Source organism: Hemiscyllium ocellatum, assembly GCF_020745735.1.
Source record: "Hemiscyllium ocellatum isolate sHemOce1 chromosome 27 unlocalized genomic scaffold, sHemOce1.pat.X.cur. SUPER_27_unloc_1, whole genome shotgun sequence".
Classification (NCBI taxonomy): Eukaryota; Metazoa; Chordata; class Chondrichthyes; order Orectolobiformes; family Hemiscylliidae; genus Hemiscyllium; species Hemiscyllium ocellatum.
Genome location: NW_026867476.1, coordinates 3,393,918 through 3,412,964, shown reverse-complemented (window position 1 = coordinate 3,412,964; position 19,047 = coordinate 3,393,918).

Sequence of the window (19,047 nt, the reverse complement as noted above, 5' to 3'; positions counted from 1 at the left end):
TTTTTCACTGACCCAGTTCTTGTGACACTGTGTTGTTGAGGACTGCTTAACTTGTTTCTTGGCTTCCTGTAATCCTTCAGACCCTTAAAATCTCATGAAATGCTTACGTGATCAGTTGATTTATTTCTTTTAAAAAATAAACTCAATCTTCATAGCCCACATATCATCAAGTATTGGGAGGACTCTCATGCTGTTCCATCTGGTGTTCGAGTACTGGACACACTATTTTATTGAAAAGAGAGATAGGATAACGATACTGTGCAAGAGAATTTAATATATAACGAACAGACAGTTCGTTTCAAACAAAAATAAAATCAACAAATCAAATTGGATTAACCAAACAAATTGGAAGTAAAGAGCAAGGAGAGGCTTATTTCAGGTTTTCTTTTCTGGAAGTTTAGCAACAATAGAACAAAGTATTTTAAAGAATGGGTGGGGGCAAATGCTATTTCTGTATGTGAACTGCTTGACCCAAAAATTTCGAAAGTTTGGATTTACGTAGTGTTTGAAAAGTTCTTGCACTGAGTCTTAGAGTCGTAGAGATGTACATCATGGAAACAAACCCTTCGATCCAATCCTTCCATGCCGACCTGATGTCCCAACCCAATCCAGTCCCACCTGCCAGTGCCCAGCCCATATCCCTCCAAACCCTTACTATTCATATACACACGCAAATGCCTCTTAAATGTTGCAATTGTACCAGCCTCCACCACGTCCTCTGGCAGCTCATTCCATACACGTACCACTCTGCGTGAATATCTCGTTTATATCTTTCCCCTCTCACCCTAAACCTATGCCCTCTAGTTATGGATTCCCCGACCCCAGGGAAAAGACTTTGCCTATTTATCCTATCCATGCCCCGCATAATTTTGTAAACCTCTGTAAGGTCACCCCTCAGCCTCCAACGCTTCAGAGAAAACAGCCCCAGCCTGTTCAGCCTCTCCCTGTAGCTCAGATCCACCAACCCTGGCAACATCCTTGTAAATCTTTCCTGAACCCTTTCAAGTTTCACAACATCTTTCCTATAAGAAGGAAACCCGAACTGCAGTGGCCGAAACATTGTTTTGTACAGCCGCAACATGACCTCCCAACTCCCGTACTCAGTACTTTGACCAATAAAGGAAAGCATACCAAACGCCTTCTTGACTATCCTATCTACCTGCGACGCCACTTTCAAGGAACTATGAGCTTGCACTCCAAGGTCTCTTTGCTCAGTAACCCTCCCTCAGACTTTACCATTAAGTGTATAAGTACTGCTAAGATTTGCTTTCCCAAAATGAAGCACCTCGCATTTATCTGAATTAAACTCCATCTGCCACTTCTCAGCTCATTGGCCCATCTGGTCCAGATCCTGTTGTAATCTGAGGTAACCCTCTTTGCTCTCCACTACACCACCAATTTTGGTGTCATCTGCAAACTTACTAACTGTCACTCTTATGCTCGCATTCAAATCATTTATGTAAATGACGAAAAAAAATTAGAGGGCCCAGCACTGCATTGAACACACCTGACTAAAATATCAATGTAAACAAACAAAATTTGCTCACTCTAAGGTTCAAAAAGGATTATTTATTTAAATACAGTGAGTGGATTGTTTAAACTCATGAAGATTTTTTTAGATGACCATGAACTTGCCTCTTGTTTCTTGAGAACAACATCAAAAGAACATCAGGTTGACCCCACGAACATGACAAACGTCGTGTGAATATGAGGGTAAATGACAGAAACTAGCTGGATATGTGAATTCAGAGCTCAGGCAACGAGCACATTTTGAAGCAGCTAAACCCAGGGACTAGTAAAGGATGGAAACAATAGAAGCAGTTGATCTGATTGTCTTAATCTCAGCGACAAAGAAGCTCCATGATCTCATCACACCTGTTAAAGGTAGGGGAAAAGTTGAGAGGGAATGTCTGGTATTATATGCAAGAAGAATGGCATGCACCGTGTTTTACCATGCACTCGACTTAATAAAGCTGGATTCTTTGACGTGTCAATAAAATGTTATTACAAATTTGAGTTGGTGAGCGAAAACGTCATCAGAAACAGAGCACAATGAACAGAACTCACTCCTGAATGTAATAAATATAAAATTCAATCACTCTGGTTAGTTGTGAATTCTGTCTTGACTCAGCAGCTGTGATACATGAAGACTGAAGGATAGCAAATGTAGACCCTTTGTTCAAAAATGGGGTAGAGACAACTCTGCAATTATAGGCCAGTGAGCCTCACTTTGGCTGAAGGTAACATTTGAAAAGTTATAAGAGATAGGACTTGTACTCATCTCAAGAACAATAACTTGATTCTGGACAGACAACGCCATTTTGTGAAGGGTAGTTCATGCCTTTCAATCATTATCGATTTCTTTGAGTCGTGACCAAACAGGTGGATGAGTGTAAAATGGTATATGTGGTGTATGTAGATTTCAGTAAAGTGTTTGACAGGGATTCACATTGTAGGCTACCGCACAAAATGCGGAGGCGTGGGATTGAGGATGATTTAGCCGTTTGGATCAGAGGTTGGCGAGCTAGAAGAAGACAGAGGGTGATGATTGACAGAAGATGTTCATCTTGGAGTTCAGATAATAACCGTGTACTGCAAGGATCTGTCTGTCATTTTTATAAATGACCTGGATGAGGGCGTAGAGGATGGGTTAGTAAATTTGCGGATGACACAATGGTCGGAAGAGTTCTGAATATTGCTGAAAGATGTTGCAGTCTACAAAGATACTTAGATAAACTGCAGAGCTAGGCTGAGAAGTGGCAAATGGAATTTAATTTGGAAAAGAGTGAGGTGATTCACTTTGGAAGAAACAACAGGAATAAAGAGTACTGGCTAAAGTTTTGGCATGCAGACGAGCACAGAGATTTCGGCATGCATGTGTATTGATCCCTGACAGTTGCCTTCAGGTAGATAGTGTCGCTAAGAAGGCATACAGAACGTGTTAGCTTCTATTGGTAGAGAGATTGAGTTTCAGAGCCACGAGGTCATGCTGCACGTGTGTAAAACACTGGACATTGGAGCATTGCATACAGTTCTGGTCACTGCATTGAAGGGAGCATGTGGAAGTTTTGGAGACAGTTCAGAGGCAATTTACTGCACGTTGCCTGGTATGGAGGGAAGGTCTTATTAGCAAAAGCAGAGGGACTTGAGGCTGTTTTTTTTCGAGAGAAGAAGGTTGAGACATATACAAGATAATCAGAGGGTATTATAGAGTAGACGGTGAATGCCTTTGATCCTCGGATGCTGATGACTAGCACGAAAGGATGTAACATTAAACTGATAGGTGATATTTTTGGAACAGATGTCGGTATAGTTTCTTTACACAGAGAGTAGTGGGGGCGTGGAACACACTGGAGGCAACAGTATTACACTACCCCACTTTGACGGTATTGACATGCTCATTGGACAGATATATGGATGACAATGGAATAGTGTAGGATAGACGGGCTTCAGGTACATTCCACAGGTCCACGCCACATAGAAGGACGAAGGGCCTGGACTGCACTATAATGTTCTGTGTTTTATGTGTGACACTTTACCCCCAGTTGAAGCAGGTGTATAGTTTCTTTCCAGTGTGGATGTGATGACGCCACAGCAGATGGGATGACTGACTGATAGTTGGATCAGGAAAAGTTTTTAGATGGAATGTGAACACGCTGGTATTCTAAGAGGTTCGATGATCATGATAACATCTTCTCACAGTCAGATGAACGGATTGACTACTGCCAGTGTTCATGCGATCTCTATGGTCAGGTAAAATGATCACCTAAACACATCCCCACAGTGGTAGCATGTTAACTGTCTCCTGTCAGTGTGAATGCATTCATAGTGCATCGCTTCCTCACGACATTTAGAACATCCCACGTTGATTCGGCACGTAAAAGGTCTCTCAGCAGTGTGAACTCGCCGATGTCTCACCAACTTTGACGAATGAATGAATCTCGTCTCAAACATTGTGCAAGTGAATGTCGTCTCTTCCCAGGATAGATGACTGAGTGAATCGCCCTCCGCCCTGACACAACTTGGTTGGCCCCTCCCTAGTGTGCATCACTGATGAATTTTCAGCTTTGATTGATTAACGATTCTTACCAGGAGACCTCACATTTTCACAGCTTCTCATGAGTATGAATGTTTTTATATTTTGAGTGGCCAGAAAATGTTTGAACCCTATCTGCATAGGGAAGCCTTGTATGGTTTCTCCCCACTGTGAACAGTGTTTTCTCATTCCCTGTTCAAGATCAGGTGATATTCGGGTTGTGATGTGTTTGACGATTCTCTCCCAGATCCTGACACGATTTTAGTTTCACTTTCTTAACTTCAACACCACATCTTTGAAACCCTGTGAAAAGGGTGAGAAACAGAAAACTCAAAAATCACAAAACCAAGTTATGAATTATGAACTGAATGCATGCTGCACATGCAGAGCAGAATTTAATAGTGGTACAGTGAAAACAATTTCTTCCCATTAATGATTCTGAAAGGTGTTAAAATCGTTAAGTCAGCAGTACGTGGTCAAGCGATTGACCTTGGTTTGAACATAATTTGATACGGTTGCCAGAAGTAACTGTAACACAGGCAACAGAGGTAAAATGCAATGCTTATTTGAATGGAGGAAGTCATACAATAACAGTGAGAAGAGGAATGTGGACTTCTGTGAAACCGAGAATTGGATGGACGCTGATTCAGACGTAGAGTAAAGGTGTCTCATCAGCCCCAGACAATGTATTTTTCACAGATACCAAGCACATACTAAAAGTTCGAAATTGCAGCTAAATGTTGAAAATGACCAAAACTGAAATGTTTTCACTGCATTTAATTTAGAGTGTTCTGCAGGAACTTCCAATGGGAAGATGCAGAAACCTGCAGACAGGAGATGAGCTCTCGCTTGAGAAAATGCTTGGAGCAGGCGAAGTCGCTGTGTAATTATTGGTGCGTAATTATATTGCACGAAAACCAGTAAACACTACACGTTCTGATAGATGTGATGGTCCTTGAGAGGATGCAGAGGAGAATTACGCGAATAGCTTAACTGATGAGGAATTTTAATAGCAACGTGGTGAGAGAGAACCTGGGTTGACGTCCGAATAAACTGAGGTGAACCAGTTTATAGTAAAAAATGAGGTCTGCAGATGCTGGAGATCACAGCTGCAAATGTGTTGCTGGTCAAAGCACAGCAGGCCAGGCAGCATCTCAGGAATAGAGAATTCGACGTTTCGAGAAGGGCTTATGCTCGAAACGTCGAATTCTCTATTCCTGAGATGCTGCCTGGCCTGCTGTGCTTTGACCAGCAACACATGAACCAGTTTATACTCAGCTTAAGTTAGGTTGATAAACGAAAAGAATCTTCCAATTAGCTGGCAGCAAAATAAGTGCAGAAAGGGATTAAAGATTTTGAGAAAGAATTTCAGAAAGAACACGAAGTAGAAACTTTACATGGCAAGTGGGCACTATGCAGGTTTCGACGTTTGTATTCAAAATCTGATTACTATACAAGTTTTGGCAAAACGAGCCATTTTGTCCAGTTTTTAGATGATCCTTGATTCATACTTCCTGGCACAAAATCACTTGAAAACCCTTTAAACGAAATTTGCAAGTGCTGGCATTATAGTAGGATAAAAATTCAAAAAAAGTAACGCATGTTTCCCTTGGGTTGAGATTGCTGTGTGGCAAGCTTTCCTTTCAATACCTAGATTTGACGGCCGGTTTGGGCTACAGAAATATACAATGAGTTTGGAGGTCTAAACACGTGGCTGCACATCTAATCCATGGGAGTCAATGAGGGGCTGAGCTGCTACTGGAGCTACCTTTTCGCCAGGACTCGATATCTTTGAAATACCTAGAAGGTTGAAGATTCTCTGAAGTCTTGGAGTGTACCTGTGGCCCCACGTTCACCAGGTCAGTTAACCACGTCCTTTCATCCCTCTGCTGGGTAGAAAAGGGAGAGAGACAACTATCTAAATTGTTTCTCCTGTGCAGAGAAACGTTCATCAAATATTTCAACACCTCTGTAAAATGACTCATTGATCCGTTCTGCTTATGAGGACAATAATCCTATCTTCGCCAATTTCTTAACTGAATTGAAACCCCTCAACTCTGGTAATGTGCCAGAATTGTTTTGATGATCTCCAAATTATCAAAACTGGTCCCAATTCCGATATTCAGAACTGAACATCCGGATTTCAATTTATGGATGACCAGAGAGGAGACTGGAAGATAGCAAATGTGGTTCCCTTGTTCAAGAAGGGGAGTAGGGATAACCCTAGTAACTATAGGCCAGTGAGTCTCACTTCTGTTGTGGGCAAAGTCTTAGAGAGAATTGTAAGGGATAGGATTTATGAACATCTGGATAGGAATAACGCAGTCAAGGATAGTCAGCATGGTTTTGTGAAGGGCAGGTCGTGCCTCACAAACCTTATTGAATTCTTTGAGAAGGTGACTAAGGAGGTGGACGAGAGTAAAACGGTAGATGTCGTGTATATAGATTTTAGTAAGGCGTTTGATAAGCTTCTCCATGGCAGGCTACTGCAAAAAATACGGAGGTACAGCATTGAGGGTGCGTTAGAGGTTTGGATTAGGAATCGGCTGGCTGGAAGAAGACAGAGGGTAGTAGTTGATGGTAAAGGTTCATCTTGGAGTGCAGTCACTAGCGGTGTTCCACAAGGATCTGTTTTGGGACCATTGCTGTTTGTCATTTTTATAAATGACCTGGAAGAGGGGCTAGAAGGTTGGGTGAGCAAGTTTGCGGATGATACGAAAGTTAGAGTGGTTGACAGTGAGGAAGGATGTGGCACGTTACAGAGGGATATAGATAAACTGCAGAGCTTGGCGGAAAGGTGGCAAATGGAGTTCAATGTAGGTAAGTGTGAAGTGATTCAATTTGGAAAAAGTAACAAAAAGATGGAGTACTGGGCTAATGGTCGGATACTTGGTAGTGTGGATGAGCAGAGGGATCTTGGTATCCATGTACACAGATCTCTGAAAGTTGCCACCCAGGTAAATAGTGCTGTGAAGAAGATATATGGCGTACTGGCTTTTATTGGTAGAGGAATTGAGTTCCGGACTCCTGAGGTCATGTTGCAGTTGTGTAAGACTCTGGTGCAGCCGCATCTGGAGTATTGTGTGCAGTTTTGGTCGCATACTATCGGAAGGATGTGGAGGCGCTGAACAGATGCAGAGAAGGTTTACCAGGATGTTGCCTGCTTTGGTAGGAAGATCGTATGAAGAGAGGTTGAGGTACTTGGGGCTGTTTTCATTGGAGAACAGTAGGTTTAGGGGTGACTTGATAGAGGTGTACAAGATGATTGAGGGTTTAGATAGAGTTGACCATGAGAATCTTTTTCCATGTATGGGGTCAGCTATTACGAGGGGGCATAGCTCTAAATTAAGGGGAGGTAGGTATAGGACAGATGTTAGGGGTAGATTCTTTACTCAGCGAGTCGTGAATTCATGGAATGCCCTGCCAGTAGCAGTGGTGGACTCTCCCTCTTTATGGGCATTTAAACTGGCATTGGATAGGCATATGGAGGATAGTGGGCTTGTGTAGGTTAGGTGGGCTTGGTTCGGAGAAACATCGAGGGCTAACGGGCCTGTACTGCGCTGTATTTTTCTATGCTGTATGTTCTATTTTCTATGATAAAGATACTGCATAAATTTCTTTCTTTAATATGCCGTGCACACGTTAATGAAGCCAAAGGCTACGTTTTTACAAACAGTACAGCATGAGCAACTTAGTCTCTCGCAAAGGTTTATATACATGCAACCGCAGGTCAAACTGAAAATCCAAAGGTGGAGAATTCGAATGTTGTGTCTCAAAAGGCATGTAAACACGCATTTTGGCGAATTTGTTTAATGTACAAGGACAAATAGCTGCATGCGAATATAACAAGTAAATAACACAGTTGTGGATTTGAAATGATCAGCACTCAACAGCTCCTACTCAATGTCACAATATGTTTGGAAAATATTGGGCAGCAAGTTAAAGGGAGGCTGTATTAGAGTACTGATTAAATAAAACATTTTTTTTTAGAATAATTGCAGAACATGCAACTTTCAATAGTTAAAATATACCAGTCAAATCCTTACAGTTCTGGGAATTTGAAAGAACGAAAAATTAAAAAAAAAACAGCCCCTAGCTGTGTGAATCTTTGGAAATTCTTTGGGAACTGGAATCAAACGAGTATAAAAGGCGAACTATCTGAATGAGCACAGCCTTTTTAGGCAGTTTCGATTTCTTTAAGACTAGGACATTGACACTAAAGTTCTCAGTACATTCACAAATGTGAGACATTGAAAGGATTCTCGTTATCGCAAATCGAGACACCAATGTCATCTCGGCTTCAAGTGAATCATAAAACTTTCATGAGAAGATTATAAACGTTGAGATTTGCATTTGAATGTCGCAGGTTTGAACTTTTCAGTTGGGACTGTTCATCTGTGAATGGTCTGCTTTTGCAAAAGAATAAATTTAATTGAAATTATGACTGAACGGCCTGGAGGTCCTGTGAACAAATGGTTAATGGAACGGACACATTGATGGGCAAAATACCTGCATTCGGTGGGACCAGGGCGAAGATGTTGAAAGCACGTCTCTCATAAATGGGAAATCGTGACTTGGAGTAGATTCCCTACTGTGTGGAAAGAGGCCATTTGGCCCAACAACCTTTCCAAAAAAACAGCCCCACCCAGACCCATTGCACACTGACTAATGCACAATGCACTAGGGACAATTTAGCATTGCCAAATCACCTGACCTGCACATTTTCGGACTGTGAGAGAAAACCCACGCAAACACCTAACAGAAGGTCGCTGGAGACAAGAATCGTGCCCAGACTCCTGGTACTGTCAAGCTAAAACGCCAACCACTGGACCACCGTGCCACCCTCATTTCAATGCTGTCTGTTCTAATCAATCACCCGTCCAAACCTTTCAGGTCATTGTCCTCGTTAATAAGTTGTAATCTTCACAATTGAGCACTATACCCCTCAGCAACAATATTGATATGTTCTGTATAACAATTTCTCTTTTTTCTCCTCTTGAACATTGTGCCTCTCAAAACTAATGACCTAACGATTCTGCGCACACATTCCAGCACTTGGATGCCTTTGTATCAAAAAAGTGCACATCTCAATACTTATTAGCTATTATGAGTTTTTCCGCCTCCTCTACCCTTGGACTCAGTGAATTCGACGTTGCTCAACTCCGTCTGGGTGACAAAACTTTCCCACACATATCTTATAAACCTGTTGCCCTTTACCTTGAATATATGCCCAGAACCACTGATTCTATACCAAGAGAAAACGTTCCTCCCTCTCTACCCAATCAATGTCTCTCATAATTTTAGTCATTTCAGTCAAGACTATTTTCAATGCCCTCTACTCAAAAGAAAACATCACCAGACAATCCAAATTCTCATCATAACTAAAACTCTCCAGCAAAAGCAACACCCTCATTAATCTCTTCTGCACCTTCTCCAGTGCAGTCATATAATGTGCAGTCATATACACATATAATGTGTATTCAATATATGTATGCAATAGATTTTTGTGCGGCATAACCAATATTTTCTGCAGTTTCAATGCGAGATGCCTTGGCTTATAAAGGTACGTATTCTAATATTATCTAAAGCTCTTTTTCTCTCAGAGCTTCTACCTTCCTGAACTCATGAAAATGCACGCCAAGCTCGTGCTGCTGCTCGGTCCTTCACAGGATATCATTTATTCGTTTTGCCTGTTTGTCCTCCCAAGTGCAGCACCTCATAAAGATTCGAATTTAAGTCAATTTAGTCTTCATCAGATCATAAGAGTTGCCCGCATTGAACTGTACAATGCATATCTAAGGCAACTCATGAAGGATTGAGATGATTTGGTCGCCCTTCCTTGAGAAGGAATGTAGCTGCTTCGAATCCAGCTGCATTCTTGAACTGCCGCAGTCCCCCCGTGACTGACAGACCCACAATGCTCCTAAGACTTGAACTGCAGGACGTTAATCGAGCGACGCCGAGGGAACGACAATGTTCTTCCAAGTCAGGACAGAGCTCAGAAGGGAACTTCCAGGTGTTCGTGTTTTTGCATCGTTATTATTATTGTTATTATTGTTATTATTATTATTATTATTGATATTGATACTCATATTAATTCACAGAATGCGAGAATCTATGGCTAGACTAGCATTCAATGCTCATCACTAATTGCTCAGAGGGGTAGCAAAGTGTCAAGCACATTGCTTGAGGTCTGGAATCACATCTTGGACAGGTGAGAATGGTAATTCCTTCTGTAAAGGGCATTTTTGAAGCAGATTTTTTTTCTGACAAACAACAATGTATTCATGGTCATCGTTATTCTCCCAATTCCAGATTTTTTTTATTGAATTCAATTTATAACGTATGCCGTAATGGGATTCGGACCTTGCTCCAATGAAAATTGCCTGGATTTCTGAATTAACAGTTCAATGGTAATATCACTAAGTCATCGCCTCCCTCTAAATTCCAATATATCTGATCCCATTGACCTTCTTAATTGAAGTGTTTGTGGACTGGAATTTGCTATAGAAGGAACTTGGTGAAATTTTGCAGTGCATTTTGTCAAAAGTACACAACTTTGCTTCTGAGTGTCGGAGGTGCATGAATGGACGCGCCTGGATGTGGTGTCAAATAAGTGGGTTGGTTTGTCCTGAATGCTGGCAAGCGTCTTGAATACTTTTGGAACTGTAAAAGTCCACGTATGTGGGGGTTACCTTTCATTATATTTAAACTTCAAAAGACTTCCTTTTCCATAATGCCAACTACAATGTCTGGAATCAATCCAGTGAATCTCCTCAGAACTGCCTCCAATATGCCATAACTTTTCATTTAAAGAGATAACAATTTTACGAATTACTCCAGCTGCCAGCACTTTTTATACTCCATTCCTTTTGCAGTAAATGCGAAAATTCAATTTGTGTTTTTCATTGCCTGCTGTAGCTGCAGATTAGTTTTCAAAGATTCATACTCGAGAAATTCTAGTATCTGGAAATTACTTTTCAGTGACTCTTGCTGCGGAAATTCTGAAAGCAATCTCAGCTAAACTCCTTCCCAATGAACAAAATATATACAATATTCTGACTCCGAAGAGCACAAAATAATTGGGTAGAGAGGGCCATTTTATTTTACGTCAAAGGAGATGAGCTCAGTATCTACTATTTTCGATTCTACTTGATGGAGACGCCAAGGCATATTTTGTGAAAACGGAGAAAGCACAAAATTTGCAGCCAGCTATTCACCTACGAATATAAGAGAATCATTCACGTTGATGATGCAAAACAACTGAGATAATCTGTTCGTTCACCGAAATGTAACTAAGGCACACGCCAGAATTTAATTATTTCTCCGGAGACTCTCATAAGGTATAAATGAAGGTTGAATCAAACTGCTGGAAGAAATAGTGTGCTAGAATATGGTTTTTGCTTTATTTTGTTAAACAAGATTCACGGGCCACCCAATGGCCTCTTTTTTGCAATCTGTTATCCAATTATCGCTAATATTGATGTCCCTGGTATGTTATCATTCACATTAGTGTTATTCATTAAGAGAAAACAATTCCATCCATTTTGGTGTACAACTGAATTTATTTAACATTCAGTGTTTTCTCAATGCAAAGGACTTAAACGGAATGAGACATACATGTCTGGATGATGTGGTATTGCAATGCTCTGAAAAGCATTAAAGTCCTTAGATTATATTTGTGTTATAGTGTGATAAGAGATGACAATTATGGAATAGTATTATTTAAATTTCTGACAGATACAGCTTTCTGTGGCATTGCATGATCTTTTAATGATTTGGAGGAAGGTATAGGTGGTCTGAGTAGGAAGTTGGCAGAGACAGGAACATTGGTGGAAAAGACAACATTAAAGTGGACTGTCATAGAATACAGCAGAATATTGATAGATTGCAAAGTAGGGCAGAGAAATGGTAGATGGAGTTCAGTCTGGACAAGTGTGCGGTGATGCATTTTGGAACATCCAAGTCAAGATCGAACTATAAAGAAAAAGGAAAAGTCCTGCGGAAAGGTGATGTACAGAGAAACCTGGTGCTCAGGACCAGTGTTCCCAAACGTGGTAACGCAAGTCAATAGATTGGTCAAGAAGCCTTACAGCATGTTTTCTTCATCGGACTGAGTATTGAGTGGAAGAGTTGGCAGGTCATGTTACTCTTGTATATGACTTTGTTTCTGGCACATTTGGAATACTATGCACTTCTGGTCAACACATTGTCAAAAGAATTCAGATGCTATGGATAGAGTGCAGAAGAGGTTCACTAGGATGCCAGATATGGAGGACGCTAATTATGAAGAGAGGTTGAGCATATTTAAATTATTTTCATTAGAAAGGCGTATGTTGAGCAGGACTGTGATTGAGGTTCAAAAATATTCATGAGAGGTATAGCTAGGAAGTATAACAAGAAGCTTTTTTCCACCAAAGTCGGGGTATCAATTGCTATGAGTTACGCATTCAAAGTGATGTGATAAAACTTTAGTGGAGATGTGCTTGGAACGTTCTTTGTGCAGAGTGTGTTTCCAGCGGAGGTTGTAGAGGCGAGCATGATAGCGTCATTTATGATGTATCCAGACAGAAACATGAATAAGCCAGGAACGAAGGGATACAGACCCATAGAAAATATGCGACAAATCTGGATTGGTGAAGGCTTAGAGGGCAGAAGGGCGTGTTCCTGTGAAGTTGCTTTCTGTTCTTTATTCTATTAATGTCTACGTTTTATTTTATCTAGTGGTTCACCATGTGGTATAAAAGTGTCTTTATGCAACAATTATCAGTACAGTATCAGAGGGTAAATCTTTGCATCCAATCATTCTGTTCGACGCATTGAAATATAGAAGCACTTCTGTTGATTATACAGTTTGCACTGCAACATTCGGGAGAGTGCAGGGGTGACTGTGTAGCGAGTTCCCTTCGAGCAGTCCCAACGTGGATATTCTGTTTAAAGGCGAGTTAATAATTAAGATCTTTTCGTTCTGTGTTCTGGTGATGGGATTTACGTAATATCAGGATGTGCCATAACTGAAAATTTTAACAGTCATTTAACATCTCTATTTTACACACTCGGAAGTCTTACAGCAGCTTTAGTATGGAACGACATAAAGAGATAATTGTCCAAACTTTGGTTGAAGATTTAGACTGTAAGGAATGCCCTAAAATAGGAGGGACAGATTCAGCACTACTGAAGAAGAGAATTGCAGTTGTGAGCTAAAGTCGAAACCGCTACTGAAGGAAGCAATAAGATCTGGGGTAGCACGATGATTTGCCATCTTGTTACTTCCATAAATAATGCACTAAGTTAGAGATACCAAGATAAATCGGTAGCTGAAGTTTGAGCCCAACATACCAACTCTTATGAATTAATTCGGAAAACACGTGAAACAGGTGAGTGAAGATGGAAGATTTTGTACTTATTGTGCTTTTTTTCATTTACTGATTAGGACTCTTTATTTGGTATTTATTTTTAAAGTAGCTAAATGTGCTTTAATCTTTGTTAAGATTGGAATATCGTTGTCAAAGTGAATCTACGTTGCTCATGTAGAGATTCCAAAAGCAGTACCGCACCAGACTGCGAATGCTACGTGTTTCTGTCTTCACAGACAAGGCCAGACCAGATGAGACTCTCCAGCAATTTCTGTTTGTGTTCAAGGGCCTGTCTCTGATATTCATCCCAAAAATTGAAGTTGAGCTTCTTTCTTCAGCTACAGTCATATAACCAGTGACTATTACTCAAAGGAGATTTAACTAACAATCCAAACCTGAATCAGACAAGGAAATATTAACACTGATAATCAGAAAATGCAATCAACGTGTTCATTTGGAAAGAACACTCTAAAAAAGGAATGAAAGAAATTCGCAGTGAAAGGGAAATGTTTGAAAGTTCAGATCACCGCCACCTGAACGTTTAACTTGCACTGATATAGTGTTTTGCATCCAGTCCGGATAGAAGGTCGGCTACGCTGTCAGAGATTCATAGAATGCTTAATGAAGGGAATGGTGAGATTATAGAAATGTTGGAAATTTCAAAGAATGAGCTCATAAAAGCTGAGAGATTTTAGAAAGGAAATTAAACGTAAGTCAATGTAGAACATAAATTGGTAGGCTTGGTATGATTAGGGCACGGGATGAAACATAATTGTTGAGTTTAAGTTGGAAAATTAGCCACCGGAGTTGATGCAGTACATAGAAGACGGAGGTGAAAGGGTTGGGGTTGATGATTGTAATAAGTGCGTTTTGGGCAAATATATACTGCAGCGTTTGATCTCCTACCGATGTCACTGATTATGGGATAATCGGAGTGTAGAGATGGAAAATTCACGGATCAAAATTGCGCAAAATGCTGGATTGGTCTTTGGTTTCAGTTAGTAACATCTCCTTGTATTTCTGTCTGTCACAGCCAACTTGATCGCGATCATAATCCTAGCCTGAGGTCGGTGCAATCTCTCCCGATGCATCAGCTACTACCTATTTTAGAAAGGAAATTAAACGTAAGTTTAATATATATCTTCAAACGCATTGCACTGATTTACTTCTGGTACAGTGTTATGTCTACCACACCTACCAGCGCACTCAGTGCGGTGTTGATCTATATCAGTCGGGATTGCTCAGTTTGACTGACTGCAGCCTTCACCATCGACCGTTTTGTAGCAATCTGCTGGCAGAGCCTGAAGGTGAGATACTGTACGGAGAAAACTGCATCGATCATCATAGTAACAATGTGTGCTCTGAGCTGTATTAAAACCTTCCTGATCTATGTTGTCTGCCAGCCTTTCGTCATTGTAGATGGTGTCCCCTGGTTCTGTGACATTAAGTCAACCGATTACACCCTGCCTGCCTGGCAAGCCTACCACTGGCTCTACCGCATCTTACTGCCTTTTCTCCCATTCTTCCTCATTTTCCTGCTCAATATTTTCACTGTGAGACACATCTTAGCAACTAGCAGAGCCTGCAGGAAGCTCCGAGGTATCGAGGACAGTGGAGACAAGGAAATGGCCAAACGTAGGAGATCCATTTTTCTGCTTTTTGCTAGCTCTCTGAGTTTCCTTCTCCTGTGGGTAACTTATGTGGGAAAGATCATCTTCGTGCGGGCTATAGGTAAGGGCTATATCAGCAACCTAAATTTCAATGACCCGCAAAACATTCTCCAAGAGACGAGCATTGTGCTCACTTTGCTCAGTTCCTGCAACAACGTTTTCATCTATGTGCTATCCCAGAACAAGTTCCGTGAGGAAATAAAGAAAATGTTTCTATGTCCTTTCGCTATGCTTGTCAGTTTCATTAAACCGTGAAATGCAATGAAATCTTTCAGATTCTCTCCCATCCCCAGTCTCCCAGTGTGTGCAAATCTCTGTCATAGGAGCATAGGCGAAGGAGTTTGCCATTTATCACGCAGAGCTCGTTCCACCATCCTCGATAAGGCTCTGGCACGAACATATTTGGAGTATTGCGCGCATTTTCCGTCGCAATATCTCAGGAGAAGTGTTACGAGAATGTTCCAAGGAATTTACAACTTCACATATGAGGAAAGACTGTGGGTTGGTACTTGATGGATTTCAGACGAATGATGGGATATCTAATTGAAACATACACAATACTGAATGCCCTGCACAGAGTAGATGTTGGGAAGTTGTTTCCGCTGGGAGCAGACGTTTGGACCCGACGGTTTAGCCTTAGAATAAAGAGAAGACCTCTGAGAACAGACAGCAGGAGAAGCCTTTCAGCCAGACAGAAGAGAACCTAAGCGTAAACCCAGTCGACAAGCAATTCTTTACCGCAGAAGGCTGTGGAGGCAGTTCAGTGAGAACAATTAAGATGGAGGTACATAGACTCATGAGTGCCAAAGAGTGCATTACGGAGAGAAAATGGGCGAATGGGTTTTAAAAACTTAACAGCCATGATTAAGTGGCATTTCTGCTCCTATGCATTATGGTCTTATGGTCTTTTGGACCTAGTGTCTGATGTGTGGACCTATTCAATTTACCAGTCCTTGGCTCATATCCTTTAAAATATTCCCTGAAGAATAACAACTATCTCAACTTTAGTACCGCCAACTGATTGAACGTCAGCTACCATTTGCGAAGTGTGTTTCAAATCTCAAACACCTCTTGTGTGTCTAAAACCTTCATGACATCTTTCCTGAACGGTTTGACTCTCATTCCAAGACTGTGGCCCCGAGTGATAGAAACCTCAACCAGTGAAATAATTTATCTTCATCGAACCTGCCTTTTCTTCTTTCATACTTTGAAGAATTCGATCAGATCACACCAGTGTCTTCCAAATTCTTGAGAAAACAGGCATAATTTGTTTAATGTCTTCTCATGACATAACTCCTGCCGTCCACATATCATTCATATAAAGCTCCATTGTACTCCCTCTCAGAGTCACCTATCGTTTCTAAAATGTGTTGCTGAAATCTGCTCAACAGTACTTCAAGTCGCGTTTGTATAACTATAATATTGCTCTTATGTCCTTATAATGCAGTGATCAAAACATAAGGGTGTCAACATTCCATAAGCTCCTTTTATTATTTTCTCTACCTGTTCGTGGCATTTTAAAGGTCTATGCACCCCAAATCCATAGTCAATATCTCTATTGAATTCATACCTTCCAGATCGTTAAATAACAAAGTATTTTTTGTCTTTGGCATCTTCATCACAAAGAAGTTTGTTCAAGCTCCCACACTCCACTGATATGGGTGCTCCGAATCCTCAATCAACAGTCTCCTGTTTCCAAAATCGATGGAATGAGGAACCACGAGAGGGGCTGCTTCACTCCACTTAATGAGTGGCATGAAAAAAGTTCAGCAGTTCAGGCAGCAACCGAGGAGCAGGAGAGTCGACATTTTAGGCCGAAGTACTCCATCAGACTTGATGGGGAGCGTGGTGTGTGGCAACGTGTCCATTCATCTTCCTTCCCATCTGTCTGCCTGATGTCCTGTTCCGATCGACCACCAACAACCCCAAATTTCATGTGTCTGTCGCCATCCTAGCTACCATCCCCCACTCCTATCTTGCTTCCATTTCTCTCTCAGCTTCTTGGGCCTTCTCGATTTCTAATGAAAGTTTCATGCCAGAAACGTCGACTCTCCTGCTTCTCAGATACTGTCTGACCTGCTGTGCTTTTCCACTTTTTCGCTGTCATCTCCAGAATCTGCTGTCCTAACTTTCTCCTCCTCCTCTCTTTGGTGCGTGTCCACTGAGCACGATAGAGTTGAAAAGTAGCCCTCTGCTCATTATTTAAAAAAAACGTAGAGGAAGCCTTATTCGCAGGATCTCAAGACAAAATTTAAACTAAGTGGTACCAATTATCTATTATTTTATCTCGCACTATTTCTGGACTTTCATTCAGCAGAAGTTTACAGCCAGGCTACCTGATTTTTAGTTGAAAGTTATAGGATGAGCTGTAAAGCTTGTGATTGGCACTTAATAATTCAGTGATTTGTGTAACTATAATTAACTCATGTTCTTCCTCCAGCCTTCAATCCAGCTACTGCGAAGTGTTTATTTTCTTTGACTGGTGTTCAAGACACCTCGTTGCAACCCTCCCCACTTTAAAAATCAATCGCCGTCAACAAAGAAGAATGAAAAATCTTCCAATCTCAAGAAAGCCTCGTATGTTTTCGGAAATGAGTTTATACTGTAAAACACGTCATATGTTTCAGCAACAAGACACAGTCATGGGTTAAGATACAAAAATGCATCAATTTAGTTAAGTGTTAGGTGACTGGAATCCTAGAATCGCTATGGTGCCAAAAGAGGCCGCCAATCAGCTTATCGAGACTGCATTGACTTTCAGAAGATTATCCCACTCAAATGTACCATAACCATTTATTTAGAACAAACAACAATAAAAACAATTACACTGCAGGAACATGTCCTTCGAACCTCCAAGCCTGTGCCAATCCAGATCCTCTATCGGAACCTGGCGTCTAATTTCTAAGGATCTGGATTCCTCTGCTTCCTACCCATTCATGTGTCTATCTAGATACGTCATTAATGACGTTATCATGTCCGCCTGTACCACCTCTACTGAGAACGCATTCCAGGCACCCTCTACCCACTGCATACAGAACTTTCCACGCATACCTCCTTTCAACTTTTCCCCCTCACATTGAACTCGTGACACCTGCTAATTGAATGCCCCAGTCAAGAAAAGAAGCTTATTGCTGTCCACCTTGTTAACACCTCTCATGATCTTGTAGACCTCAGTAATTTCCCCCGCTCAACCTCCGTCATTCTCATGAAAGTAATCCTAATCTGTGCAACCTCTCTTCATCGTTCGCGCTCCTCATACTAGGCAACATCCCAGGGAACCTCCTCGGCACCCTCTCCAAAGCATGCACATCCTTTAGTCCTGTGGAAACCAGAACTGTATGCAGTATTCCAAATGAGGTCGAACTAAAATTTGATCCAAGAGTAACATGACCTGCCAACTCTGAAACTGAATTCCCCTTCCGATGAAGGAAAAGATGCAGAATTCCTTGTTTACCAATCTATCGACCTGTGTTGCCACCTTCAAGATACAATGAATCTGAACTCCCAAATCTCTCTGTACATCAGTTTTCCGCAGGGCTTTTCCATTTATGGTATATTTCGATTTTGAATTGGCTCTGCCAAAAATACATCACCTCACATTTACCGCATTGAACTCCATCTATCATTTCTCCACCCAACTCTCCAATCTATCTGTATTTTGCTGCATATTTTGACCCCTGAATAAGGGCTTATGCACGAAACGTCGAATTTCCTGTTCCTTGGATGCTGCCTGACCTGCTGCGCTTTTCCAGCAACACACTTTCAGCTCTGCATATTTTGACAGTTCCCTTCAGTATCTGATACTCCACCAATTGTAGTGCCCACTGCAAACTTATTAATCAGGCCACTTATACCTAATCCCAGATCATTTATGTGTACCACCAACAAATGTGTTCGCAATGCAGATCCTGTGTGGAACATCACTGTTCACAAATGTTCATTTTGAGAAACTCCTTTCCACTACTACTCTCTTTGTTGTATTGTG